This window comes from Mesoplodon densirostris, chromosome 4 (genome assembly GCF_025265405.1).
Source record: "Mesoplodon densirostris isolate mMesDen1 chromosome 4, mMesDen1 primary haplotype, whole genome shotgun sequence".
NCBI lineage: Eukaryota > Metazoa > Chordata > Mammalia > Artiodactyla > Ziphiidae > Mesoplodon > Mesoplodon densirostris.
Genome location: NC_082664.1, coordinates 80,570,561 through 80,598,178, shown reverse-complemented (window position 1 = coordinate 80,598,178; position 27,618 = coordinate 80,570,561). Strand labels below are relative to the sequence as shown.

General features: G+C 38.7%; 1 long non-coding RNA gene across 2 annotated transcripts in view; it reads right to left on the bottom strand.

Moving 5' to 3' along the window:
* Positions 1 to 610: 610 nt before the first annotated feature.
* LOC132489362 (uncharacterized) overlaps positions 611 to 27,618 on the bottom strand; it is a 159,841-nt gene continuing 132,833 nt past the window's right edge. The window contains exons 3-4 of one of the 2 annotated variants that reach the window (XR_009531853.1): positions 1,448 to 1,641; positions 611 to 712 (exon numbers count right to left, since the gene is read on the bottom strand). This is a non-coding gene — a long non-coding RNA (uncharacterized LOC132489362). The other variant, XR_009531852.1, reaches the window with a different exon arrangement.

Here is a 27,618-nt window from a genome sequence, read left to right as displayed (position 1 = left end):
TTCTATAGCTGCTATAAAAAATTACCTCAAACTCAGTGGCCTAAAACAACACAAATTTATTGTCTTATGGTTCTGTAGGTAAGAAATCTGAATTAGGTCTCACTAGGCTAAAATCAAGGTGTTGACAGGCCTCCAATCCTTCAGGCTGCTCTAGGGGAGAATCTGTTTCCTTACCTTTTTCAGCTTTTATAGGCTAGCCACATTCCTTGGCTCAAGGCCCCATTCCTCCATCTCTCTTCAACAGCATCAGCCAATACCTTCTCACATGGCCATCTATCTGGGTCTGTCTAGTGCCTCCTTCTTGCACTTACAAAGATGCATGTGATTAGATTGTTCCCACCTGGAGAATCAGGATAATCTCCCCCATCTCAGTGTCAACTGATGAGCAACCTTAATTCCATGTGTAACCATAATTCTTGCTTATCACATAACCTATCAACAAGTTCCAGGCTTTAGGACATGGACATCTTGAGGGGGCCATTATTCTGCCCTGTAACTTAATAATTCTTGCAGCTAGGTGATGGGCACACAGGATATTAATTTATCAACTTTTATAAGTTTTAATTTTTCCAAAATACAAAGGTAAAACAAATAAATTTAGGATCCTATATCACCCAAGGAATTGTGTCCAGAAGAGAATTCTAAATTCAGTTACAACTTCATCACTATTCAGCCTCTTAGGAAATTTCCGTATATATTTCCAGTGAGCTATCTGAAAAAAGATAAAATAATGCAATAATTTTAAAACGTAGAAGTATAAAAACATAGGCATACATTTTGCCTCTAGCAAACAGCTCTTCCTCAGATTTCATGCTAAAACAACAAAAAATTTTGAATAATTTTTTTAAATACTCATTAAAGATTCTTAGAACTTTCAGGTTTGGAGAGCTCTTTCATACCATCTGGTCCAAGAAATATCTGACACATGACTTTCATGTCAAATGATCATCCACACTTTTATTGAACATCTCCAGAGGTAGAGGTGGGTCACAACCTCCAAAGTAGTCTACTGGACAACTATGATTACTAAGATTTTGTCCCACCCAAATGACTTTGGAGAAAAAGTACACTACTACTTCTATATAACATTCTACAAGTATTTGAAAGTAGCTCATATGTCACCCTGATGCTAAATACCTTTAGTTCCTCTAGACATTAGTGGCAACCTGAAACTGGTAAAGAATGAAGACTATGTCCCTATGGAACTTTATACTGGAGGAAAATTTGTCAATTTAAATGAAAGTCCTCCAACAACTCATTTATCTGATAAATTGAATCACAATACATTGGGAAAATCTAGAGAATAGTTTACTCATAGCTATACTCCAAAAGCCAGTCCCACAGACTTTCTGGGATTTTTAACCTTCCATAGAAAGGGTATTTCAACTGGGTGGTTAAGTAACCATTTTTGTCCTCGGTTAGTCCTGGACATAGCTGTCCTGCACACCTGTGAGCCATGAGCACAGATGATGGAACCACAGAGGCCAGAGGAGCTCAAAGTCTGGTGTGATTAATCTGAAGGGCTTTCAACCTTCACTGAAGATCTTTCATTAATAAGGACCAGTTGAATTTCTGCTTCTGTAACTTGAGAGAGAAGTGGATCTCCTTTCACCAATTGGCAGATTTGAAAACCAATTTTACCTGAAAAATAAAATTTAACAGAAAATGCATATTCTACTTTTCACTTTTCTAGTACCTAACTTGACAAGATTTGCTGAGAAGCTTACAATGACAAAAACCAAACAAGAGGCCATGGCCTTGTAAAATTAAAAGCTTTTAAAGCTTATTTAACATAATTTTATTACCTCAGGAAAACCTTAGTTCTAATAAAACCTGTTACAGGACCAGAGCCATGCCATTAGATTTCATTAGACAATATGGATAAATTCTAGACAGAGTTATAGGTATGAAATGAGTGGGGAAAAAATTTATAGAGGCTCAACTGATAGGCAGGAGGCTCAGTTCTCACCACCTTACTAGACAGTTAACTGCCTCAACTTTTGTCAATCAGGGCCTCATCCTGTACAGCCAATTGAAAATATAAACCAATAAAAGCCCTGGTTAAGACATTTTGCCCTGAAAGCTATTCAATGACTTTTCAGAACTGAGATCTGTCCTCTTCAATAGCTTGTTTTACATGTTTATTGACTCGGGCATAGTGTTGATAGCTCCTGGTGTGACTCTATCTTTCATTCTATTTTCACAAAGGATCCCCTCTGTTCCCCCAAATCATACACTTATTAGACTGCTGGACTGTTCACCCAAATCATACACAACCCACATGCCTGACCAATTATTGGCCGTAGTTACGCAGGCCTTTAAACTTAGCTATTGTGCTACAAACAGCCACCACACTATCCTGCCATTTACCACTTCATGCGATATCTTGCAGAAGCACTTTCAGATTACGTGCAGCTTTTATTAACTCTTGCCTCTGTGGACAGGAATTAGTTATGGGTCAAGAAATATGAGCTCAACATATACCACTCTCCTCACCCTATCCCTATATTTACACAGAGATAGATTACTGACACAAGAGTTAGTGTTACTCAGGATGATCTTTTAACACAGCACTTTATGTTTTCATAGTTTGTGTTACCCTCTTCTTTTGAACTTGTTTCTAAACAATCTTAGAAGCATGTCTGGATATACTCAATTAAAACTACCTTATAACAGAAACTATTTGGCTAATGCAATTTAAGTCTTGTAAATTCAGAATAGCCTGAACAGGCAACTGCCCTGATAGCTAATCACTGCCAAAAGGAAAGGTTACATGTCAACCATTCTAAAACCAAAGTTAGTGTATTTGTTAGGTGGTGTTTAAAAATAACAAGCCAACCAGTAAGTTAACTTATTTATTTGGATTGGTATAAATGTCACAAATAAGTCATCTTGGAAAATATCCAGGCAGTAGAATTATTAAAGGCAGGCATTACATGAGTACTTTATTAAGATTGTGTTTTGGTGAAGGTGGCATCTGGTTATATCTCCTTTTAAAAAAAAAAACTCTTTTCAAACGAAAATCATACCCACTATGCTATAAGAAATAGGACATTATGGCCTCTATCACCCATCTGTCCATCTGATTAAATGACTCCAAAATCATTCTTTTGAAATATCCTGGCCTTTCCAGTGGGTACAATTTCGGCTCACTCAGCGGGTAGCTCGGCTTTCTCTCCTAAATTGGTGGTTTTTTAACGTCCACACAGAGATGTAAAATAGCTCTAGTGTTTGCCAAGGTTCACCTATGTCTGCTCAGCTAGCCTTATTCCTAACTCCATTATATCCTCTCCCTCATCTTTTCTCTTCTTTCACTCTCATTTTTACTCAATGTATGATTTCTGTGTGCTGCTTAAAATCCTTTATGTATATATATTTAATAAATGAGTAGATGCACAGAGGAATAGATGGACAAATTTGTTCTGCTTAAGAATGAACCTGAGCCCTTTTCTGTAATACAGCTTAGTGTTTATTACACACACGCCAGGAGATCTTTCGAACCCCACCTCTTGACATTTTCCACCACATCCTTCACAAACCAACACACTGAAGCAGTTGCAACTCTGTAAACATACCAGTTCTTCTTTGGGACAAATTTCTTAACCATCTGGGATCTGATATCCTCATCAGAAAAATGGAATAATACTTACCCTTTAGGGTGGTTGTAAAGATTAAAAGCATTACTTTATGAAAAGCTTATAACATGGTGCCTGGCACATAGTAAGTGCATCACACATATTAGTTGTTTTTGTGACTGTTGTGATAGCTATGATCGTATTTTCCCCCAAATCCATGGTTTTATATGTATTTTTCTTCTCCCTAAAATACTGCCTTGTCCACCTGGCTAATTCATATTTATTTTTCTGTGAGGCCCTCCTAACCCCTATAGGACAAGTTAAGGTCTTCCTTCTCTGTACTTTAAAACATTTTTATAGACATTAATTTTTGTATTTAATACATTATACTCTAATGATGTCTGATGTCTTCTTTTCCCCACAAGATTGTTAAAGGGGGGGGACATGTCTCCTTAAGGATATCCCTGACACTTAGTACAGAACAGATAATCAATACATGGGAAGAATGGAAGGAAGGAAAGAGAGGAAGGGGAATGGAAGGTTAAGAAGGGAAGGAAGAAAGGAAAAAGAGGAAGGAAGGAGCAAGCAAACAAACTAATCCAGTCTTCTGACAGCTCTCCTGTCCTCCATCATTCCTGGATGATGCCCAGCAGTGATGCATGGACCTCATTTACAACTTCTTTCAGTGTGCTGATTGACAGTTCCCAAGTTTATCACTCAGGGAATAAATAACTCCAGTTCTGCAAGATATTAATTCATTTGCAGTGACTAATCTGCCTCCTATTTGATGATAATGCCAACTATTGACTAAGGCAAAATCCCTCAGCTTGTCAACCAAAAAAAAATCTCTTATTCAGAAAATGGCTCATATAGGAAAGAAGCAGCTGCTTTCAAAATAGACACAAATGAGCCAAAATTTGTTTCTTTAGAAAAAAAATCTTATCCCAGTGATTAATTTAGCTCCAATGGTGAGGTTTTGGTGAAGGCAAGTGGAAAATGAAGGATAAGGGAGCACAGAGTAAGTAAGCATATCGATTTTCGTCATCATTTGCTTTCTCTCTGATAATTTTCCCTGTCTAGATTTTCTAAGTTATAGATGCAGGGTTCTTATTGATTTAGCCTGTTATATTGGAGAAAGAAAATTCAGTCAGAAAAATAAAATTAATTGTAAACTGGAAACATTTTCTCATAAAGAGCAACAGTTTTTCTCCCTTGATGTGACAAAGATTCTCTTTACGAACATCCATTTAGGACACACTGTTCACTGCAATAGAACTCATGAAAGTGAGTAAAATTTTCCCATTTTATGAAACAATATTTTAAGCTCTGAAAATGCTACAAATATATGTTTTATCCAATAGCCTGTTGGATGATCCTAATAGTAATAAAGGTTGCCATTTTTTTCTATGGTGAAAAGATATGTGGTAACTAAAATATAGATGAGGTTGCTTTTCTCACACAAACACACATGTTCTCTTGCCACCAATGGAGGGAATGACCAAATGTAGATCACAAAGCCAGCTCTCTTCTTTCAAGCCAGGTTCTTCTCCAAGCCAATTTGTTTGTGGGACCCAAGCACAGCCCTTTGGAGCAGGCTCAGTCCTTCTCCCAGGAGCTCGCTGTACTTTCTGCCTTCTGCCCTCTGCATCCTCTTCTCAAAACTACCAACCAAGGAGCCTTCTAAGGTGAATCCTACTCTACTCTTACTCCTTCCATCTTCAAATAAACACTTGTATTTTCTATCTGTATTTTGTTTGATCTCTTTTCCTAACCCTCTTTGGCTCTTTTATGATTATTCTTGTCTTTTGACTCTCTCTTATATCCCTCCCCAAATCCTACTGCAGCATGTGATTTCTACCCCTTCCAGCCCATCCTACACACCAATGCCATAGTATGTTTCCTAAGTCACAATTCAGAAAGAGTTCAAATTTCTTAGCTCTTACCATAAGCCTTTTGCAGTCTGGCCACAGTAGCCTATTTTTCAGCTACATCACCCACCATTTGGACTTTTTTTTTTTTTTTGCAGTATGCGGGCCTCTCACTGTTGTGGCCTCTCCTGTTGCGGAGCACAAGCTCCGGACGTGCAGGCTCAGCCGCCATGGCTCACTGGCCCAGCCACTCCACAGCATGTGGGATCTTCCCGGACCGGGGAACAAACCCGTGTCCCCTGCATCGGCAGGCGGACTCTCAACCACTGCGCCACCAGGGAAGCCCGTTTGGACTTTTGATTATCACCCTCCTCACCCAGAACCTGCTCCTCTACAGTCTTCTCTGAATCAGTAATTGATATGAACAGCCAGCCAGTTACTCAAGTGAAGAAAATCCAGGAAGTTTCTTTGAGTCCTGCCTTGCACCACCACATCTAATACCTCCCCAGGCTCCTTGATGCTACTTCTAGAGCCTATGCCCACTCTGTCCATTTCTGTCCATTTGTGCTACTGCCTATCCAAGCACCGTCATCAACTGAGCCCTGAACTACTACAGTAGTTCCTATTTGGTCTCTCTTGCCTCTCCACAATCCAGTTCCCACACAACACCAGAAGAGAGCTTTGTGGAAACATAAATCACATCATGGCCCCTACTTCTACCCCTATGTCATCTGGCTCATGTGAACCTCTTTGACCCCAGCCTTTACCACTTTATCTTCTCCTACTGGAGAAGGCCAAACTGGCCTTCCTTATAATCTTCTAACCCACATTTTCACCTGAAAGCCCTATTAGCACTAGCTGTTCCTTCTGCCTGTGATGTTTTTATCCCTAAACTTTGCATGGCCACTTATCTTTGTCATTCAGCTCTCAGCCGAAATGTCACTATATTCTTTACCATATATATATATATATATATATATATATATTCTTTACCCAATATAAAGTAGTTGCTAGGTCACTGTCATCATACCCTGCATGGAATTTATCTGATATTTCTTTTTGTTTTTTTTTGTTTGTATGCTTATCTTCACTTGTTCACTGCTGAATTCTCTCATATCTAGAACAGTGCTTGGCTCTCAGTATGTGTTGAATGAATGAATGAATGAAACTTCCTTTCCCATCTCTATGCCCTGTCCACAACACTGCACAATACTCCTGATGGAGAATAATAGGACCGACAGCCAGAAATGGACTGAGTTGCTATGGAGACAGTAAGGCTGAGGAAGAGGAAGAGGAAAAACCTGACTAGAGTGGAGCATCATTTTTGAATGATAGTTATGAGATATGATCAACTAGGATCTTCAACATCAGCTTCAGGAAGTTTGGATCAAACATGATGTTATAGAGGATCCTTCTTAAATGTGGGGAAACAAAAACTGAATTCCATGAGGTCAGTGATGTTCGTTTTGGTCAATACTATAAACCCAATACCTCAAACAGTACTTAACACACACTGGGTGCTCAATAAATAGTTGAAGGCGTAAGTAGGTGAACAAACATGATATAATCTTTAGGATTCTTTTTTTTTTTTTTTTTTGCGGTACACGGGCCTCTCACTGTTGCAGCCTCTCCCGTTGTGGAGCACAGGCTCTGGACGCGCAGGCTCAGGAGCCATGGCTCATGGGCACAGCCGCTCTGCGGCATGTGGGATCTTCCCAGACCAGAGCACGAACCCATGTCCCCTGCATCGGCAGGCGGATTCTCAACCACTGCACCACCAGGGAAGCTCCTTTAGGATTCTTATTTAGAAATGGTTTATAAGACACAAAAGAGATAAGAAGACTATAGAATAAAATTTCTCAAAATCTGGGCAATGGATTATATTTAAATGAATTATTAAAATCCAGTTTTCTGTGCCTTTCCTAAGACTTGCTGAGTGTCATCTAAGTCTGGGATCAAGAATCTGAATGTTATGAGTTTACTGTGTATTTTTTAATATGCACACTAAGGTTTGAGAATGACTTCCCTGGGAGAGGTAAGATGATGAAAGACCTAAAGTAGGATCTATATTTGAGGAAATTAGTGAAAGACAAGCTGCCAAAATTTTGTGAAGTAGGGGAAAGAGTCAAAATAACTGTTTGCAACCTGGCAGACAGAGAATTACACTGCCACTGGTAAAATATAGGAGACTTGTGCATCATTTTAAAAACATATAAGGTAATAGATTTTCACCTTTTGGAAGACAATATAAAGGCATATATGTAAAGGTGGAATGTGAGACTAAATTAAGAATATTATGGGTTTCCAAAACGATGGGAGGAATTGCACTATAATAAGTAGCAAAGGTATTGCCACTGCATTCCATAGTGTGAGAGTGCTAAAGATAAGTAAGTCTCATTTCTTACTCTCAAAACCTTTATTAAACTCATGTAACTCCTGTTTATTTCATAGCAAAAGCATTGCATATGTCTCAGTAAATAGTTCTTTGTGTAATAGATCCTTGAAATTGGCTTCCTCCCAGACATAACACTGGGGAACTGCTAGAACATAAGAAAGGATCTAATTAGAGGAAAGATCTGAGTGCAAATGTCTCTGGTAAATAGTAACATTTTAGAAAGTTGTTATGTTTTCCATAGTTCAGATTTTTTTCATAATTCGTAGGCTTCAGAATCTAGAATCCATACTTAGTATATTTTTTTTACATCTTTATTGGAGTAAAATTGCTTTACGGTGGTGTGTTAGTTTTTGCTTTATAACAAAGTGAATCAGTTATACATATACATATGTTCCCATATCTCTTCCCTCTTGAGTCTCCCTCCCTCCCTCCCTCCCTATCCCACCCCTCTAGGTGGTCACAAAGCACCGAGCTGATCTCCCTGTGCTATGCGGCTGCTTCCCACTAGCTATCTATTTTACGTTTCGTAGTATATATATGTCCATGCCACTCTCTCACTTTGTCACAGCTTACCCTTCCCCCTCCCCATATCCTCAAGTCCATTCTCTAGTAGGTCTGTGTCTTTATTTCTGTCTTACCCCTAGGTTCTTCATATTTTTTTCTTAAATTCCATACATATGTGATAGCATACGGTATTTGTCTTTCTCTTTCTGACTTACTTCACTCTGTATGACAGACTCTAGGTGCATCCACCTCATTACAAATAGCTCAATTTCGTTTCTTTTTAAGGCTGAGTAATATTCCATTGTATATATGTGCCACATCTTCTTTATCCATTCATCCGATGATGGACACTTAGGTTGTTTCCATCTCCGGGCTACTGTAAATAGAGCTGCAATGAACATTTTGGCACATGGCTCATTTTGAATTATGGTTTTCTCAGGGCATATGCCCCATAGTGGGATTGCTGGGTCATATGGTAGTTCTATTTGTAGTTTTTAAAGGAACCTCCATACTGTTCTCCATAGTGGCTGTACCAATTCACATTTCCACCAGCAGTGCAAGAGTGTTCCCTTTTCTCCACACCCTCTCCAGCATTTATTGTTTCTAGATTTTTTGATGATGGCCATTCTGACCAGTGTGAGATGATATCTCATTGTAGTTTTGATTTGCATTTCTCTAATGATTAATGATGTTGAGCATTCTTTCATGTGTTTGTTGGCAGTCTGTATATGTTCTTTGGAGAAATGTCTATTTAGGTCTTCTGACCATTTTTGGATTGGGTGGTTTTTTTGTTATTGAGCTGCATGAGCTGCTTGTAAATTTTGGGGATTAATCCTTTGTCAGTTGCTTCATTTGCAAATATTTTCTCCCATTCTGAGGGTTGTCTTTTGGTCTTGTTTATGATTTCCTTTGCTGTGCAAAAGATCTGAAGTTTCATTAGGTCCCATTTGTTTATTTTTGTTTTTATTTCCATTTCTCTGGGAGGTGGGTCAAAAAGGATCTTGCTGTGATTTATGTCACAAAGTGTTCTGGCTATGTTTTCCTCTAAGAGTTTGATAGTTTCTGGCCTTACATTTAGGTCTTTAATCCATTTTGAGCTTATTTTTGTGTATGGTGTTAGGGAATGATCTAATCTCATATTTTTACATGTCCCTGTCCAGTTTTCCCAGTACCACTTGTTGAAGAGGCCGTCCTTTCTCCACTGTACATTCCTGCCTCCTTTGTCAAAGATAAGGTGACCATATGTGCGTGGGTTTATCTCTGGGCTTTCTAACCTGTTCCGTTGATCTATCTCTCTGTTTTTGTGCCAGTACCACACTGTCTTGATTCCTGCAGCTTTGTAGTATAGCCTGAAGTGAGGGAGCCTGATTCCTCCAGCTCCGTTTTTCATTCTCAAGATTGCTTTGGCTATTCGGGGTCTTTTGTGTTTCCATACAAATTGTGAAATTTTTTCTACTAGTTCTGTGAAAAATGCCATTGGTACTTTGATAGGGATTGCATTGAATCTGTAAATTGCTTTGGGTAGTAAAGTCATTTTCACAATATTGATTCTTCCAATGCAAGAACATGGTATATCTCTCCATCTATTTGTATCATCTTTAATTTATTTCATCAGTGTCTTATAATTTTCTGCATACAGGTCTTTTGTCTCCTTAGGTAGGTTTATTCCTAGATATTTTATTCTTTTTGTTGCAATAGTAAATGGGAGTGTTTTCTTGATTTCACTTTCAGATTTTTCATCATTACTGTATAGGAATGCAAGAGATTTCTGTGCATTAATTTTGTATCCTGCTACATTACCAAATTCATTGATTAGCTCTAGTACTTTTCTGGTGGCATCTTTAGGATTCTCTATGTATAGTATCATGTCCTCTGCAAACAGTGACAGCTTTACTTCTTTTCCGATCTGGATTCCCTTTATTTCCTTTTCTTCTGATTGCTGTGGCTAAAACTTCTGAAACTATGTTTAATAAGAGTGCTGAGAGTGGGCAACCTTGTCTTGTTCCTGATCTTAGTGGAAATGCTTTCAGTTTTTCACCATTGAGGACAATGTTGTCTGTGGGTTTGTCATATATAGCCTTTATTATGTTGAGGAAAGTTCCCTCTGTCCCTACTTTCTGCAGGGTTTTTTATCATAAATGGGTATTGAATTTTGTCGAAAGCTTTCTCTGCATCTATTGAGATGATCATATGGTTTTTCTCCTTCAATTTGTTAATATGGTGTATCACATTGATTGATTTGTGTATATTTAAGAATCCTTGCATTCCTGGAATAAACCCCACTTGATCATGGTGTATGATCCTTTTAATATGCTGTTGGATTCTGTTTGCTAGTATTTTGTTGAGGATTTTTGCATCTATGTTCATCAGTGATATTGGCCTGTAGTTTTCTTTCTTTGTGACATCCTTGTCTGGTTTTGGTATCAGGGTGACGGTGGCCTTGTAGAATGAGTTTGGGAGTGTTCCTCCCTCTGCTATATTTTGGAAGAGTTTGAGAAGGATAGGTGTTAGCTGTTCTCTAAATGTTTGAAAGAGTTTGCCTCTGAAGCCATCTGGTCCTGGGCTTTTTTTTGTTGGAAGATTTTTAATCACAGTTTCAATTTCAGTGCTTGTAATTGGTCTGTTCATATTTTCTATTTCTTCCTGATTCAGTCTTGGCAGGTTGTGCATTTCTAAGAATTTGTCCATTTCTTCCAGGTTGTCCATTTTATTGGCATAGAGTTGCTTCTAGTAACCTCTCATGATCTTTTGTATTTCTGCAGTGTCAGTTGTTACTTCTCCTTTTTCATTTCTAATTCTATTGATTTGAGTCTTCTCCCTTTTTTTCTTGATGAGTCTCGCTAGTGGTTTATCAATTTTGTTTATCTTCTCAAAGAACCAGCTATTAGTTTTATTGATCTTTGCTATTGTTTCCTTCATTTCTTTTTCATTTATTTCATATCTGATCTTTATGATTTCTTTCCTTCTGCTAACTTTGGGGGTTTTTTGTTCTTCTTTCTCTAATTGCTTTATGTGCAAGGTTAGGTTGTTTATTCGAGATGTTTCTTGTTTCTTAAGGTAGAATTGTATTGCTATAAACTTCCCTCTTAGGACTGCTTTTGCTGCATGCCATAGGTTTTGGGTCATCGTGTCTCCACTGTCATCTGTTTCTAGGTATTTTTTTATTTCCTCCTTGATTTCTTCAGTGATCTCTTAGTTGTTTAGTAGCATATTGTTTAGCCTCCACGTGTTTGTATTTTCTACATTGTTTCTTTTTTCCTGTAATTGATATCTAGTCTCATAGCGTTGTGGTTAGAAAAGATACTTGATACCATTTCAATGTTCTAAAATTTACCAGGGCTTCATTTGTGACCCAAGATATGATCTATCCTGGAGAATATTCCATGAGCACTTGAGAAAATGTGTATTCTATTTTTTTTCGATGGACTGTCCTAATAAATATCAATTAAGTCCATCTTGTATAATGTATCATTGAAAGCTTGTGTTTCCTTATTTATTTTTACTTTGGATGATCTCTCCATTGGTGAAAGTGGGGTGTTAAAGTCCCCTACTATGAATGTGTTACTGTCGATTTCCCCTTTTATGGCTGTTAGTATTTGCTTTATGTATTGAGGTGCTCCTATGTTGGGAGCATAAATATTTACAATTGTTATAATTTCTTCTTGGATCGAACCCTTGATCATTATGTAGTGTCCTTCTTTGTCTCTTCTAGTAGTCTTTATTTTAAAGTCTATTTTTTCTGATATGAGAATTGTTACTCCAGCTTTCTTTTGATTTCCATTTGCATGGAATATCTTTTTCCATACCCTCACTTTCAGTCTGTATGTGTCTCTAGGTCTGAAGTGGGTCTCTTATACACAGCATATATATGGGTCTTGTTTTTGTATCCATTCAGCCAGTCTGTGTCTTTTGGTGGGAGCACATAATCCATTTACATTTCAGGTAATTATCGATATGTATGTTCCTGTTCCCATTTTCTTAATTGTTTTGGGTTTGTTATTGTAGGTCTTTTCCTTCTCTTGTGTTTCTTGCCTACAGAAGGTCCTTTAGCATTTGTTGTAAAGCTGGTTTGGTTGTGCTGAACTCTCAGCTTTTGCTTGTCTGTAAAGGTTTTAATTTCTCTATCAAATCTGAATGAGATCCGTGCTGGGTAGAGTAATCTTGGTGGTAGGTTTTTCTCCTTCATCATTTTAAATATGTCCTGCCAGTCCCTTCTGGCTTGCAGAGTTTCTGCTGAAAGATCAGCTGTTAACCTTGTGGGGATTCCCTTGTGTGTTATTTGTTGTTTTTCCCTTGCTGCTTTTAATATGTTTACTTCGTATTTAATTTTTGACAGTTTGACTAATATGTGTTTTGGCGTGTTTCTCCTTGGATTTATCCTTTATGTGACTCTCTGTGCTTCCTGGACTTGATTAACTATTTCCTTTCCCATATTAGGGAAGTTTTCAACTATAATCTCTTCAAATATTTTCTCAGTCCCTTTCTTTTTCTCTTCTTCTGGAACCCCTATAATTCGAATGTTGGTGCATTTAATGTTGTCCCAGAGGCCTCTGAGACTGACCTCAGTTCTTTTCATTCTTTTTTCTTTCTTCTGCTCTGCAGTAGTTATTTCCAGTATTTTATCTTCCAGGTCACTTATCCGTTTTTCTGCCTCAGTTATTCTGCTATTGATCCCTTCTAGAGTACTTTTAATTGCATTTATTGTGTTGTTCACCATTGCTTGTTTTATGTTTACTTCTTCTAGATCCTTGTTAAATGTTTCTTGCATTTTCTCTATTCTATTTCCAAGAGTTTGGATCATCTTTACTATCATTATTCTGAATTGTTTTTCAAGTAGACTGCCTATTTCCTCTTCATTTGTTAGGTCTGGTGGTTTTTTATCTTGCTCTTTCTTCTGCTGTGTGTTTTTCTGTCTTCTCACTTTGCTTATCTTACTGTGTTTCAGGTCTCCCTTTTTGCAGGCTGCAGGTTCGTAGTTCCCGTTGTTTTTGGTGTCTGTCCCCAGTGGCTAAAGTTGGTTCAGTGGGTTGTGTAGGCTTCTTGGTGGAGGGGACTAGTGCCTGTGTTCTGGTGGATGAGGCTGGATCTTGTCTTCCTGGTGGACAGGTCCACGTCTGATGGTGTGTTTTGCGGTGTCTGTGGACTTATGATTTTAGGCAACTTCTCTCCTAATGGGTGGGGTTGTGTTTCCTGTCTTGCTAGTTGTTTGGCATAGGGTGTCCAGCACTGTAGCTTGCTGGTCGTTGAGTGAAGCTGGGTGCTGGTGCTGAGATGGAGATCTCTGGGAGATTTTTGCCATTTGATATTACGTGGAGCTGGGAGGTCTGTTGTGGACCAGTGTCCTGAAGTTGGCTCTCCCACCTCAGAGGCACAGCACTGACTCCTGGCTGCAGCACCAAGAGCCTTTCATCCACACAGCTCAGAATAAAAGGGAGAAAAAGTAGAAAGAAAGAAAGGGAGAAAAATTAGAAAGAACGAAAGAAAGAAAGAAAGAGGATAAAAGAAAATAAAGGTAAAATAAAATAAAGTTATTAAAATAAAATATAATTATTAAGAAAAAATAATTTTTTAAGTAAAAAACAAAAACAAAACAACCACAAAAATGGACGGATAGAACCCTAGGACAAATGGTGAAAGCAAAGCTATACAGACAAAATCTCACACAGAAGCATATACATACACACTCACAAAAAGAGGAAAGGGGGAAAAATAATAAATCTTGCTCTCAAAGTCCACCTCCTCAATTTGGGATGATTCATTGTCTATTCAGGTATTCCACAGATGCAGGGTACATCAAGTTGATTGTGTAGATTTAATCCGCTGCTCCTGAGGCTGCTGGGAGAGATTTCCCTTTATCTTCTTTATTCTCACAGCTCTGGGGTTTCAGCTTTGGATTTGGCCCCGCCTCTGCGTGTAGGTCGCCTGAGGGTGTCTGTTCTTTGCTCAGACAGGACGGGGTTAAAGAAGCAGCTGATTTGGGGGCTCTGGCTCACTCAGGCCGGGGGAGGGAGGGGTACGGATGCGGGGCAAGCCTGCGGCGGCAGAGGCCAGTGTGACATTGCACCAGCCTGAGGCGCACCATGCGTTCTCCTGGGGACATTGTCCCTGGATCCCGGGACCCTGGCAGTGGCAGGCTGCACAGGCTGCCTGGAAGGGAGGTGTGGAGAGTGAACTGTGCCCGCACACTGGCTTCTTGGTGGCGGCAGCAGCGGCCTTAGCGTCTCATGCATGTCTCTGGGGTCTGCGCTGTTAGCCGCGGCTCGCACCCATCTCTGGAGCTCCTTTAAGCAGCGCTCTTAATCCCCTCTCCTCGCGCACCAGGAAACAAAGGGAAGAAAAAGTCTCTTGCCTCTTCGGCAGGTCCAGACTTTTTCCCGGACTCCCTCCCGGCTAGCCGTGGTGCACTAACCCCTTCAGGCTGTGTTCACGCTGCCAGTCCTCTCCCTGTGCTCCAATGGAAGCCCGAGCCTCAGCTCCCAGCCCTGCCCATCCCGGCGGGTGAGCTGACAGGCCTCTCGGGCTGGTGAGTGCTGGTTGGCTCCGATCCTCTGTGCAGGAATCTCTCCACTTTGCCCTCTGCACCCCTGTGGCTGCGCTCTCCTCCGCGGCCCCGAAGCTCCCCCCCCACCCACCACCCGCAGTCTCCGCCCACGAAGGGGCTTCTAGTGTGTGGAAACCTTTCCTCCTTCACAGCTCCCTCCCACTGGTGCAAGTCACGTCCCTATTCTTTTATCTGTTTATTCTTTTTTCTTTTGCCCTACCCAGGTACGTGGGGAGTTTCTTGCCTTTTGGGAGGTCTGAGGTCTTCTGCCAGCGTTCAGTAGGTGTTCTGTAGGAGTTGTTCCACGTGTAGATGTATTTCTGATGTATCTGTGGGGAGGAAGGGGATCTCCGTGTCTTATTGTTCTGCCATCTTCCCCCTCTCTGTATATCAGATTTTTTTTGATGTAAAGATGGGCTTAGGCCAGTGAATGTGACTCATGAGATAAATCTTAAAACTTGAAACTACTTTTGTCACGTTAGCCTCTGTACTTTTTTTTAAATAAATTTATTTATTTTATTTTTGGCTGCATTGGTCTTCGTTGCTGCGTGCAGGCTTTCTGTAGTTGCAGCAAGTGCAGGCTACTCTTCGTTGTGGTGCACGGGCTTCTCATTGCAGTGGCTTCTCTTGTTGCAGAGCATGAGCTCTAGGTGTGCGGGCTTCAGTAGTTGTGGTACACTGGCTCAGTAGCTGTGGCTTGCAGGCTCTAGAGCGCAGGCTCAGTAGTTGTGGTGCGTGGGCTTAGTTGCTCCGCAGCATGTGGGATCTTCCTGGACCAGGGATCGAACCTGTGTCCCCTGCATTGGCAGGTAGCTTCTTAACCACTGCACCACCAGGGAAGTCCCAGCCTCTGTACTTTTGTGTTAAGAGTAAACTGATGTTTAAATAACCCAGTGAGTTGAATACCCAAAAGTAAGTTAGTCCTTCCCACCATGATGGACAGATGTTTAATATATATTTGCAGAATGATCATCATAAAACCACAACTTCCTCTTGTCAGGTTCTAGTCAATCACTATCATATGAAAGAAGGAAGGTCAGCTGATAGAAGCAGTATTATACTGCTTCTATACTAAGGACACTGCTTGCTTCACTGCAACCATTGTAGAGACTCTGATTATTTGAGTCTGTTGCAAAAGTAGAGGCAATATATTAAGAGATTCTATGTGAATTGTTCTGCAGATAAGACTTTTCTGTTTTTTTTCTCTAGCTTGAATAAGAAGTAATGTTGACCCCAATTTTTTAAACAACAGCAGAGGAAAAAAATGAAACTACTGCTTGAAAATTTATGCCAAAAAATTTAAGTCACACATTAGTGAGGTGTGGGATACTATAACTGATCACTTCATTGTTCCTGTTAAGGGAGTTATGAGTGTGTCTTGGCAAAAAAAAATGCCAAAAGCTAAGTAAGGCAGCATACCTGAGAGTAACAATTCCTGTCCCGCCCTAGAAATGTCTGGTGAAGAGAACATATTTAAACATAAAAGAGGACCAGAATTTCCTTCATGGGGAGTTCTATGCTTCATAGATGACCATTCCTAGGGCAACTTTCATACAGGAATTCTAGATCAAGAAACTAACCTGGGGCTTCCCTGGTGGTGAAGTGGTTGAGAGTCCGCCTGCCGATGCAGGGGACATGGGTTCGTGCCCTGGTCTGGGAGGATCCCACATGCCGGCTGGGCCCATGAGCCATGGCCGCTGAGCCTGCGCATCCGGAGCCTGTGCTCTGCAGTGGGAGAGGCCACAACAGTGAGATGCCTGCATACCGCAAAAAAAAAAAAAAGAAACTAACCTGGAAAAAAAAAAGAGAAACTGACCTGATGAGGGAAATAGTTTAAACTATTATAAAAGTGTGCTAAAAATTACTACTGATCAATACCAATTCAAATATTGAAAGAAGGATCTTGGGGTTATTTATGCATTCTGTAAATAAATATTTGTGTACAACTTTATCTCTGCATGATATAATTATGTTTCAGTATCAATTATCAGAGTCTTACTCAGGTTGATCCTGCAATAAGAAGGAAAATGATTCCTTGAAGATCCTCAGATCTAAACTACTAATTGTCTCAGACCTAAACAACTAATTAGCATACAGTCCATGGCCTCTTTTGCTTGGTCCCCTCAGTACCCAGAAGTGATCCTTATGCAGAGGCTTAGAGCATTGGACATAAAGTCAAATGTTTCAAAAGACAAAGAGCTTTTCTGTGTCCTCGGCTTGTTATGAAATGGCTCACTTAAAAAATATGAAGGGACTTCCCTTGTGGCATAGTAGTTAAGAATCTGCCTGCCAATGCAGGGGACATGGGTTCGAGCCCTGTTCTGGGAAGATCCCACATGCCATGGAGCAACTAAGCCTGTGCACCATAACTACTGAGCCCGTGCTCTAGAGCCCATGAGGCACAACTACTGAGCCCGTGTGCCACAACTACTGAAGCCTGTGTGCCTAGAGCCTGTGCTCCACAACAAGAGAAGCTACCACAATGAGAAGCCCATGCACCACAATGAAGAGTAGCCCCTACTCACAGCAACTAGAGAAAGCCCGTGCACAGCAACGAAGATCCAATGCAGCCAAAAATAAATAAATAAATAAATTTTATTTTAAAAAAACAATATGAAGATCCTCTCCCTTCATCTTAATACTGTAATACTTCTATTATTTTTATCACTTTCTCCCACATGGATAAAGATCAGTCATACACTAGAAGGAAGAAGTGTTTTTTTTCTGAAGAGAGATATGTTTTCTATGTGTCAAGGACAACTGAGCTCAGAAGACATAAATTAGATTTATTTAGAGGCTGAATTTATATAAGACTAAATTGTGATATTTTATTTCCCTCAAGTTTGGCCTTAAAACCATGCCACTTTGTTCTGAAGGTATATTTTTATTTTTGTAGATAATTAGATTTATAGGCCTTTTGTGAATGACAGATAACATTGTTACTTTTAGGTATATTTTAATCATTTAGCAATGTGCTAATAACCAACTGCATTTAGTGAATGAATATTTTTTAAAAACTTTGAAACACAACTCTTTAAATCTACTGTTGATATTTACATTTTTTCATCATAGTGATTGTGCTATTATTACCTAGAAATAAATAGCCCCTAACTAATTTTGCCCATGTCTAGTCCTCCTTTCAACAATAGCTAATCAAATATGTTTAGAAAGCAAAAATTAAAAGAAAATGTCATTCATGATGCTCAACAACTACAAAATGCTTTTTAAATTTTTTTGTCAGAAGATTATAATGTTTTTTTGTAGGGCATTAAAAAGGCATAGAACCAGAGACATAAATATAAGAGAAATAAAGCACTTTCAATAATTTAGTCTAAAAACAATTAACTCTGGGTCATTTCTCAAAGTCAGTCTTCTAGGTCAGGAAAATGCAAAGTAATTTAGAGAAGCATAATACCTTTTACTAAATATTTCAAATCCAGGACATCCATCTATATTATAAGTAAATAGAGAAAGAATTATTTAACAGCAGTTCAGACACTTCCCAGCTATGAACAACCAACTTGCAAACATCAACTCGTGAGTAAAGGGATGTACACTTTCCTCTCCCGACTGCAACAAAGCTAAATTGGTGCTGGTTATGGGAACTTCCTAGTTCGCATCTCTTCTCTATCCCTTCCATTCTTTATCACCAAGAAGATTGTGCACAAACCACACACAGCAAGTTAGCAGGCTTCTCCGAGATGGAGAGGGACTCAGAACCCTTCCATTTATTGAGACTCCCAGTATGTTAAAATTTCTAAATGTGTTAAAATGAGGTTACAAAATTTGTAGCCAAATTTGTATTTTAAATGTTCAATCCTGAAAATGAGTCTCAATGACAGTGTGGATAACCTCATTAGGAGACAACATCAAGTGTCTGAATTTGAGGCCCTCAGGAGGATGAGAACAGACCAAATGGCTCTCCAAACTCTCTATAATTAGCCCTGCTATTTACTCCCAGCTTTCACTCTCCTGCAGTTTTCTATCAGGTTTCCCTGCCACCAGTATTTCATACCTCCAATCTATCCTCCATAATGCTGCCAGAGTGATCTTTCTAAAATGCCCATTTGAGGACTTCCCTGGTGCCACAGTGGTTAACAATCTGCCTGCCAATTCAGGGGACACGGATTCGAGCCCTGGTCCTGGAAGATCCCACATGCCACGGAGCAACTAAGCCTGTGCACCACAGCTGCTGAGACTGTGCTCTATGGCCCGCAAGCCACAACTACTGAGCCTGCGTGCTGCAACTACTGAAGCCCACGCGCCTAGAGCCCATGCTCCACAAGAGAAGCCACCGCAATGAGAAGCCCGTGCACCACAACTAAGAGTAGCCCCCACTCGCCACAACTAGAGAAAGCCCACGTGCAGCAACGAAGACCCAGCACAGCCAAAAAATAATAATAAAAAATAAATTTAAGAAAAAAATTTTTTAAATGCCCATTTGATGATGTTATTTCCCTGTTTAAATCCCTCCTCAGATTTCCAGTCATCTGTAGGATAAGGCAGGCTGCTTCACATGGGGACCACAGTCCCAGCTGGCTCACCCCTCCATTTCTGTCTAATGGCACATTCCTTCTGTCCTCTCAGCCTCTGTACTCAGTGCACTTTCATTTTGCTCACAGTGTTCCCAGTACCTGGATTGTTCTGGCTCTCTCCTGCCTGTAAAATACCTGCTCCTTCAGGATTCACCACAAGTCTTTGAGGAACCCTTCGGGAGGCTCTGGCCACCTTCTTTTTCTTTTTTTTTCTTTTTTTTTTTTTTTTGCTCCACATAGCCTAGTTACTTTTTCACAGTCTTTATCACAACTGTTGCACTTAGACTCACCTTACTACGCCTGAAGTTTCTTGAGGGCAGGGACTGTGTTTCATGCATTTTTTTTTATCCTCAGTACCTGAGCACAGAGGGTACTACATTAATTCCTATTACCATATTCTCATCTCTGTTGTTGCTGTTCCATTTACTTGATTTTTCTTCACATGTTTGTTTCTTTTCCTCTTTTCACCATTCTATTTTTGAATTTTAAAAGGGACTTTCATCTTAGCTGGTAAGAGTTAAAATAGTGTTATTCAAAGACTTTTATCATGGATAAGCAGAATTATGGTTTGAAGGGGAATTCTACATAATTTTTAAAAAGCCATCAGCTTCTAAATTCCTCGAGAACACAAGCCTCTCCATGACAGTTTCCATACATCTCTTCTTCTCATACTTAAATCTGCTTCTCTTCAAGCACTGAGGGACAAGAAAATTTTAAGGTTTTATTCAATTTTATTATTTCTATCTTGGTTTTATTGCTGCAGTATTTTATTTTCTGTTACTTGTTCATTTCAAATGTATAATGTTTCTGCTACATTGTAGATTAAGTGACTTTCATGAGCTGGCCTGCCAACCCCTGTACCATCCATAATAGCTTTTTCTGTGGAGAAATATATTTTAAGTTGCAAACAATATGCCTCAAAATTCTTTTGGAATTCAGCATATTTGTAGGTTGTGGATTCTCCACTAAGATTCTCCAGTGAGATCAGAAAACTTGATACGTATTAATTTGTTATTCATTCAGCAAGTATTTATTGATTAACAACATTTATCAGGATGAACTTCAGGCTCTGAGGATAGGGAGTGAGATTAATTAGGTCTCTGCTTTCAAGGGGTTTTCAATCTACACATATATTTTCCTAAAAGTCAGCCTGCCTCTCCAGTATTTATTGCCCCTCATGCAAACACATAAATTCTATTTATGATCATAATGACATAGAAAGTAACTATTATGAAAATTATAACAACTTTCATCCTTCTGAGAAACACGTCATAGATATAAGAAATGTTTTGTCATGTTTGTTTCCTTAAATAACTCATTTGAGATCATAATCATCCAAGAATGGGTTTTTTGTTTTGTTTTGTTTTATTTTGGTATGTTTGTTTTCTGGCTGTGCTGCGCAGTATGTGGGATCTTAGTTCCCCTGACCAGGGATTGAACCGTGTCCTCTTTAGTGGAAGCACAGAGTCTTAACCACTGGACCTCCAGGGAAGTCCCAAATGTTTTCCTTTTTAATGAGCTTCCCTCCATCTCAAAGAGATTTGTGGTATTTTGTTATTTCATAATATCTACATTGATCCTTGAGTGGAAGGATTCCTCAAACTGTATACTTATTTTTTCTAGCCCTCTTTTTCTTTGGTCTAGACGGATGGATCCATCCACTATTTAAGGCTCTCATGTATTGTCTTCTACCAAGAGAAAAAAGATAATGGGTCTGGAGATGTAAGGTCTTTAACAATATACAATCCTAAGCATTTAGTATGTGAATTAGTGGTCTTACATGGTAATCGTTTAATCAGATCAGAATTATTCTTGGCAACTAATGGATATATCTGTAAAATGAAATTTGTTCATTAATGATAGAAAGGTTCCTAAGGATCTTTTAACACAAGATAAATAAAGCAGCACATCAACAGAAGATAGGTACATTTCATAATAGTCACTCTGAAAGAGCTATTTCAAGTAATAATTACCTACTCAGGAATGATGGGGAATTTCTAATGGCTGTAACTATAAGAATCACTTACCATGTGGCAAGAAAAACCTGATATTTCTCCAAGCTTAAAATAGAAACATTCTTTAATGGGAAAATAATGTCTTAATTCACTCTCTTAAAATTTTTTAAGTAAATTAATAAAATGAAGATGAAAATGTTTTCATCTCTATAGTTGTACTCATTATTTTCCTAAGGATAATATATTTTTTTAAATTTATCCTCCCAAGAATTAAAAGCTGGCAAGACAGTATATTCTTTTTCTGTTTCCATGGAAGGCTTTCTTCTATAAGACATAGCTTACCTTTCCTGATAAAGTATTTAACCTTCTCAACTCTTGGTGGTCTTTTTCCCTAAATCTCCAGTTTAAATCAGTTTATATTTTGTGGCTTGTCTAATTGTGGAGACCTCCTTCTCTGAAAAGGTCATACTACCCAGAAAAAAAACAAAGAATACAGTTTTTTTGGTGCCAGTCTGAGAGGAACAAAGAGGTCAGCTCCTACTATTTAGAGTTGAGTAAAGATTAGGAAATTGGCACCATCTTTCTTGCCAGTCTATTCATTTGTTGCCTATTCATTCAACTAGTATTTACCGAATATCTGTTCTAGACAGGCACTACTAGCGCAGGGAGCTGAAGTGAAGCCAGAGAATGTCAACACAACAAAAATTACTGTACAATACAGGACAAAACACCAGAAGTTTATGTGTGGCACTCCAGCTTAGGGAAAGAGCACTAAACCTTCACAACATTGTTACAATTATAATTAAATAGTTTTTGTCCACTTAGTAGATTCTACTCTTCCTAAGATTTCATGGCTTATCTTACCATGGAACTTCTTAATTATAAGAACCTGTCAAAAGATAGAACTAATTTCGGAAACTCCTTGGAAAGCTTCTAAAAATAACCCCTCATATGGTTTTTAGAGCATCTATAGACCAACTTTCCACTGTTACGCTATCATTATTTTCATTGAAAAAATGCATAGATCCTCAGCAATCATAGACTGAATGTTAAAGATTTTTACTGTTCTCAGATAACCTCTGTTATAAGAAATCCACTGAATTTCAAGCATGTACATATGCTTAAGGCATCTACTGAATGAATCTAGCAACACCCCCTAGAATCTTATACAACTAACTCAACCAGACTTGTTTGAAACCAGGTTTCTCAGTATGGGTGCCATGGAACCTGAAAGATATTAATCATAAGAGTTAATCTACCTCATGGGTCAATCAGAAACCTGACCTCAGAGTCTTGCCCTTTGTGTTGTATTTCCTCCTTTTGTACTACCTGTAGCCCTTGAATTTCTGGTCAGGAAGACCTTCTAACCTGCTCTTAGTGATGTGGCTCCTCCTTGCCTGTCCTGCAATAGACTGAGCTTTGGTATTTTTCAGCTCTGATTATCTTTATATGTTGATTTTGACATGTCAAAGACCTATAATGTGTATTTTTCTAATTTAAAAATTATATAATGTTTACTACACAGGAGATACTGTGCTTAGGACTTTGCAAATATGAACCCATTTTAGTAATGATTTGTAGTTTTTCTGAAGCAAGGACTGGAATCACAGATACTTTTAAGATGCATCACTTAACCAGTGAATGGACCTACCTGATTGTCCAGTATTCATCTCACCATCTAGCACCTCATTACTGTTCAGCTTTGTTTTTTACTTATTTTCAACAGTAACTGTCATGAAGATTTATGAAGAAAATGACTCAAAAAAGAAGACCAACTGCTAAGGCTGTTGACAGAAACAAAAAGAAAGCAAAGTAATTTGCGGAAATAATGTTTCTGGATCAAATGTGTAATGTGAAAGAATTCACAAAACCTTCTACAAAGAACAAAAGAAAACTATTTTAGGGAGAAACCATTTCATCTCCCAACCAATGCAATAGTTGCACACCATGGGGAAGAAAGGTCAATGAAAGTTGAATTTGTTTCCTCGGTGTTAGGAGGCTATGTACCAGAAAGAACTATCAGTGCAAAAGTAACTAAAGAAAAAGCCAGAAGTCAGAATAAAGTCAGAAAAACATCCCCATAATATATAAAATTGGGGATTCACAAAGGTCCCCAAATATCTTTGTAAATGTCAGGGGTCTACCACACTGTGTAAGATGCTTAAATATGACATAATTTTTGTTATCCAATGTGAATTTTTTAATTTTTATTTTATATTGGAGTATAGTTGATTAACAATGTTCTGTTAGTTTCAGGTGTACAGCAAAGTGATTCAGTTATACGTATACATGTATTCTTTTTCAAATTCTTTTCCCATTTAAGTTATTACAGAATATTGAGCAGAGTTTCCTGTGCTAAACACTGGGTCTTTGCTGGTTGTCTATTTTAAATATAGTAGTGTGTATATGCCAACCCCAAACTCCCAACTTATCCCTCCCCCACATCTTTCCCCTTTGGCAACTATAAGTTTGTTTTCCAAGTCTGTGAGTCTGTTTCTGATTTGTAAATAAGTTCATTTGTATCATTATTTTTATATTCTGCATATTAGTGATATCGTATGGTATGTCTTTCTCTGTCTTACTTAACTTAGTATGATAGTCTCCAGGTCCATCCATGTTGCTGCAAATGGCATTATTTCATTCTTGTTAATGGATGAGTAATATTCCATTATATATATGTACCACATCTTCTTTATCCATTCATCTGTTGATGGACATTTATGTTGCTTCCATGTCTTGGCTATTGGAAACAGTGCTGCAATGAACATTGGGGTGCACGTATCCTTCGAACGATGGTTTTCTCCAGATATATGCCCAGGAGTGGGATTGCTGGATCATGTGGTGGCTCTATTTTTAGTTTTTTAAGGAACCTGCATACTGTTTTCCATAGTGGCTGTACCAATTTACATTCCCACCAACAGTGTAGGAGCGTTCCCTTTTCTCCACATCCTCTCCAGCATTTATTGTTTGTAGATTTTTTGATGATGGCCATTCTGACTGGTGTGAGGTGATATCCCATTGTAGTTTTGATCTGCATTTCCCTAATAATTAGCAATGCTTAGCATCTTTTCATGTGCCTCTTGGAAGATCTAAATAGACATTTCATACAGGAGATCTGTATGTCTTCTTTGGAGAAATGTCTATTCAGATCTTCTGCCCATTTTTTGGTTGCATGCTTGTTTATGTTGAGCTGCATGAGCTGTTTAAATTTTGGAGATTAACCCCTGTCGGTCGCATCATTTGCGAACATTTTCTCCCATTCTGTGGGCTCTCTTTTCATTTTGTTTATGGTTTCCTTTGCTGTGCAAAAGCTTTTGAGTTTAATTAGGTCCCATTTGTTTGTGTTTTTATTTTTATTACTCTAGGAGATGGATCAAAAAAATATATTGCTGAGATTTATATCAGAGTGTTCTGCCTATGCTTTCCTCTAAGAGTTTATAGTATCCAGTCTTACATTTAGGTCTTTAACTCATTTTGAGTTTATTTTTGTGTATGGTGTTAGAGAATGTTCTAGTTTCATTATTTTTCATGTAGCTGTCCAGTTTTCCCAGAACCACTTATTGAAGAGACTGTCTTTCCTCCATTGTATATTCTTGCCTCCATTGTCATAAATTAATTGACCATAAGTGCATGGGTTTATTTGTGGACTTTCTATCCTGTTCCATTGATCTATAAATCTGTCTTGTGCCAGTACCATACTGTTTTGATGACTGTAGTTTTTTTTTACATCTTTATTGGAGTATAATTGCTTTACAAAGGTGTGTTAGTTTCTGCTTTATAAAAAAGTGAATCATTTATACATATACATATGTTCCCATCTCTCTTCCCTCTTGTGTCTCCCTCCCTCCCACATTCCCTATCTCACCCCTCTAGATGGTCACAAAGCACCGAGCTGATCTCTCTGTGCTATGCGGCTGCTTCCCACTAGCTATCTATTTTACGTTTGGTAGTGTACATATTGTCCATGCCACTCTCTTGCTTTGTCACAGCTTACCCTTCCCCCTCCCCATATCCTCAAGTCCATTCTCTAATAGGTCTCTCTCTTTATTCCTGACTTACACCTAGAATCTTCATGACATTTTTTTTTCTTAAATTCCATATATATGTGTTAGCATACAGTGTTTGTCTTTCTCTTTCTGACTTACTTCACTCTGTATGACAGACTCTAGGTCCATCCACCTCAGTACAAATAGCTCAATTTCATTTCTTTTTATGGCTGAGTAATATTCCATTGTATATATGTGCCACATCTTCTTTTTTTTTTTATTTTTTTTTTTTATTTTTTTTATTTTTTTTATTTTTTTCATTTTTTTTTATTAGTTTCTGCTTTATAACAAAGTGAATCAGTCATAAATATACATCTGTTCCCACATCCCCTCCCTCATGCATCTCCCTCCCTCCCACCCTCCCTATCCCTCCCCTCCAGGCAGTCACAAAGCACCGAGCTGATCTCCCTGTGCTCTGCTGCTGCTTCCCACTGTCTATCTAGCCTACGTTTGGTAGTGTATATATGTCCATGCCTCTCTTTCGCTTTGTCACAGCTTACCCTTCCCCCTCCCCATATCCTCAAGTCCATTCTCAAGTAGGTCTGTGTCTTTATTCCCGTTTTACCCCTAGGTTCTTCATGACATTTTTTTTTCTTATATTCCATATATATGTGTTAGCATACGGTATTTGTCTTTCTCTTTCTGACTTACTTCACTCTGTATGACAGACTCTAGGTCTATCCACCTCATTACAAATAGCTCAGTTTCGTTTCTTTTTATGGCTGAGTAATATTCCATTGTATATATGTGCCACATCTTCTTTATCCATTCATCCGATGATGGACACTTAGGTTGTTTCCAGCTCCGGGCTATTGTGAATAGAGCTGCAATGAACATTTTGGTACATGTCTCGTTTTGAATTATGGTTTTCTCAGGGTATATGCCTAGTAGTGGGATTGCTGGATCATATGGTAGTTCTATTTTTAGTTTTTTAAGGAACCTCCATACTGTTCTCCATAGTGGCTGTACCAATTCACATTCCCACCAGCAGTGCAAGAGTGTTCCCTTTTCTCCACACCCTCTCCAGCATTTATTGTTTCTAGATTTCTTGATGATGGCCATTCTGACTGGTGTGAGATGATATCTCATTGTAGTTTTGATTTGCATTTCTCTAATGATTAATGATGTTGAGCATTCTTTCATGTGTTTGTTGGCAGTCTGTATATCTTCTTTGGAGAAATGCCTATTTAAGTCTTCTGCCCATTTTTGGATTGGGTTGTTTGTTTTTTTGCTATTGAGCTGCATGAGCTGTTTATAAATTTTGGAGATTAATCCTTTGTCAGTTGCTTCATTTGCAAATATCTTCTCCCATTCTGAGGGTTGTCTTTTGGTCTTGTTTATGGTTTCCTTTGCTGTGCAAAAGCTTTGAAGTTTCATTAGGTCCCATGTGTTTATTTTTGTCTTTATTTCCATTTCTCTAGGAGGTGGGTCCAAAAGGATCTTGCTGTGATTTATGTCATAGAGTGTTCTACCTATGTTTTCCTCTAAGAGTTTGATAGTTTCTGGCCTTACATTTAAGTCTTTAATCCATTTTGAGCTTATTTTTGTGTATGGTGTTAGGGAATGATCTAATCTCATACTTTTACATGTCCCTGTCCAGTTTTCCCAGCACCACTTATTGAAGAGACTGTCCTTTCTCCACTGTACATTCCTGCCTCCTTTATCAAAGATAAGTTGGCCATATGTGCGTGGGTTTATCTCTGGGCTTTCTATCCTGATCCACTGATCTATCTTTCTGTTTTTATGCCAGTACCACACTGTCTTAATTACTGTAGCTTTGTAGTATAGTCTGAAGTCAGGGAGCCTGATTCCTCCAGCTCCTTTTTTCGTTCTCAAGATTGCTTTGGCTATTCGGGGTCTTTTGTTTTTCCAAACAAATTTTGAAATTTTTTGTTCTAGTTCTGTGAAAAATGCCAGTGGTAGTTTGATAGGGATTGCATTGAATCTGTAGATTGCTTTGGGTAGTAGAGTCATTTTCACAATATTGATTCTTCCAATCCAGGAGCATGGTATATCTCTCCATCTGTTTGTATCATCTTTAATTTCTTTCATCAGTGTCTTATAATTTTCTGCATACAGGTCTTTTGTCTCCTTAGGTAGGTTTATTCCTAGATATTTTATTCTTTTTGTTGCAATCGTAAATGGGAGTGTTTTCTTGATTTCATTTTCAGATTTTTCATCATTAGTGTACAGGAATGC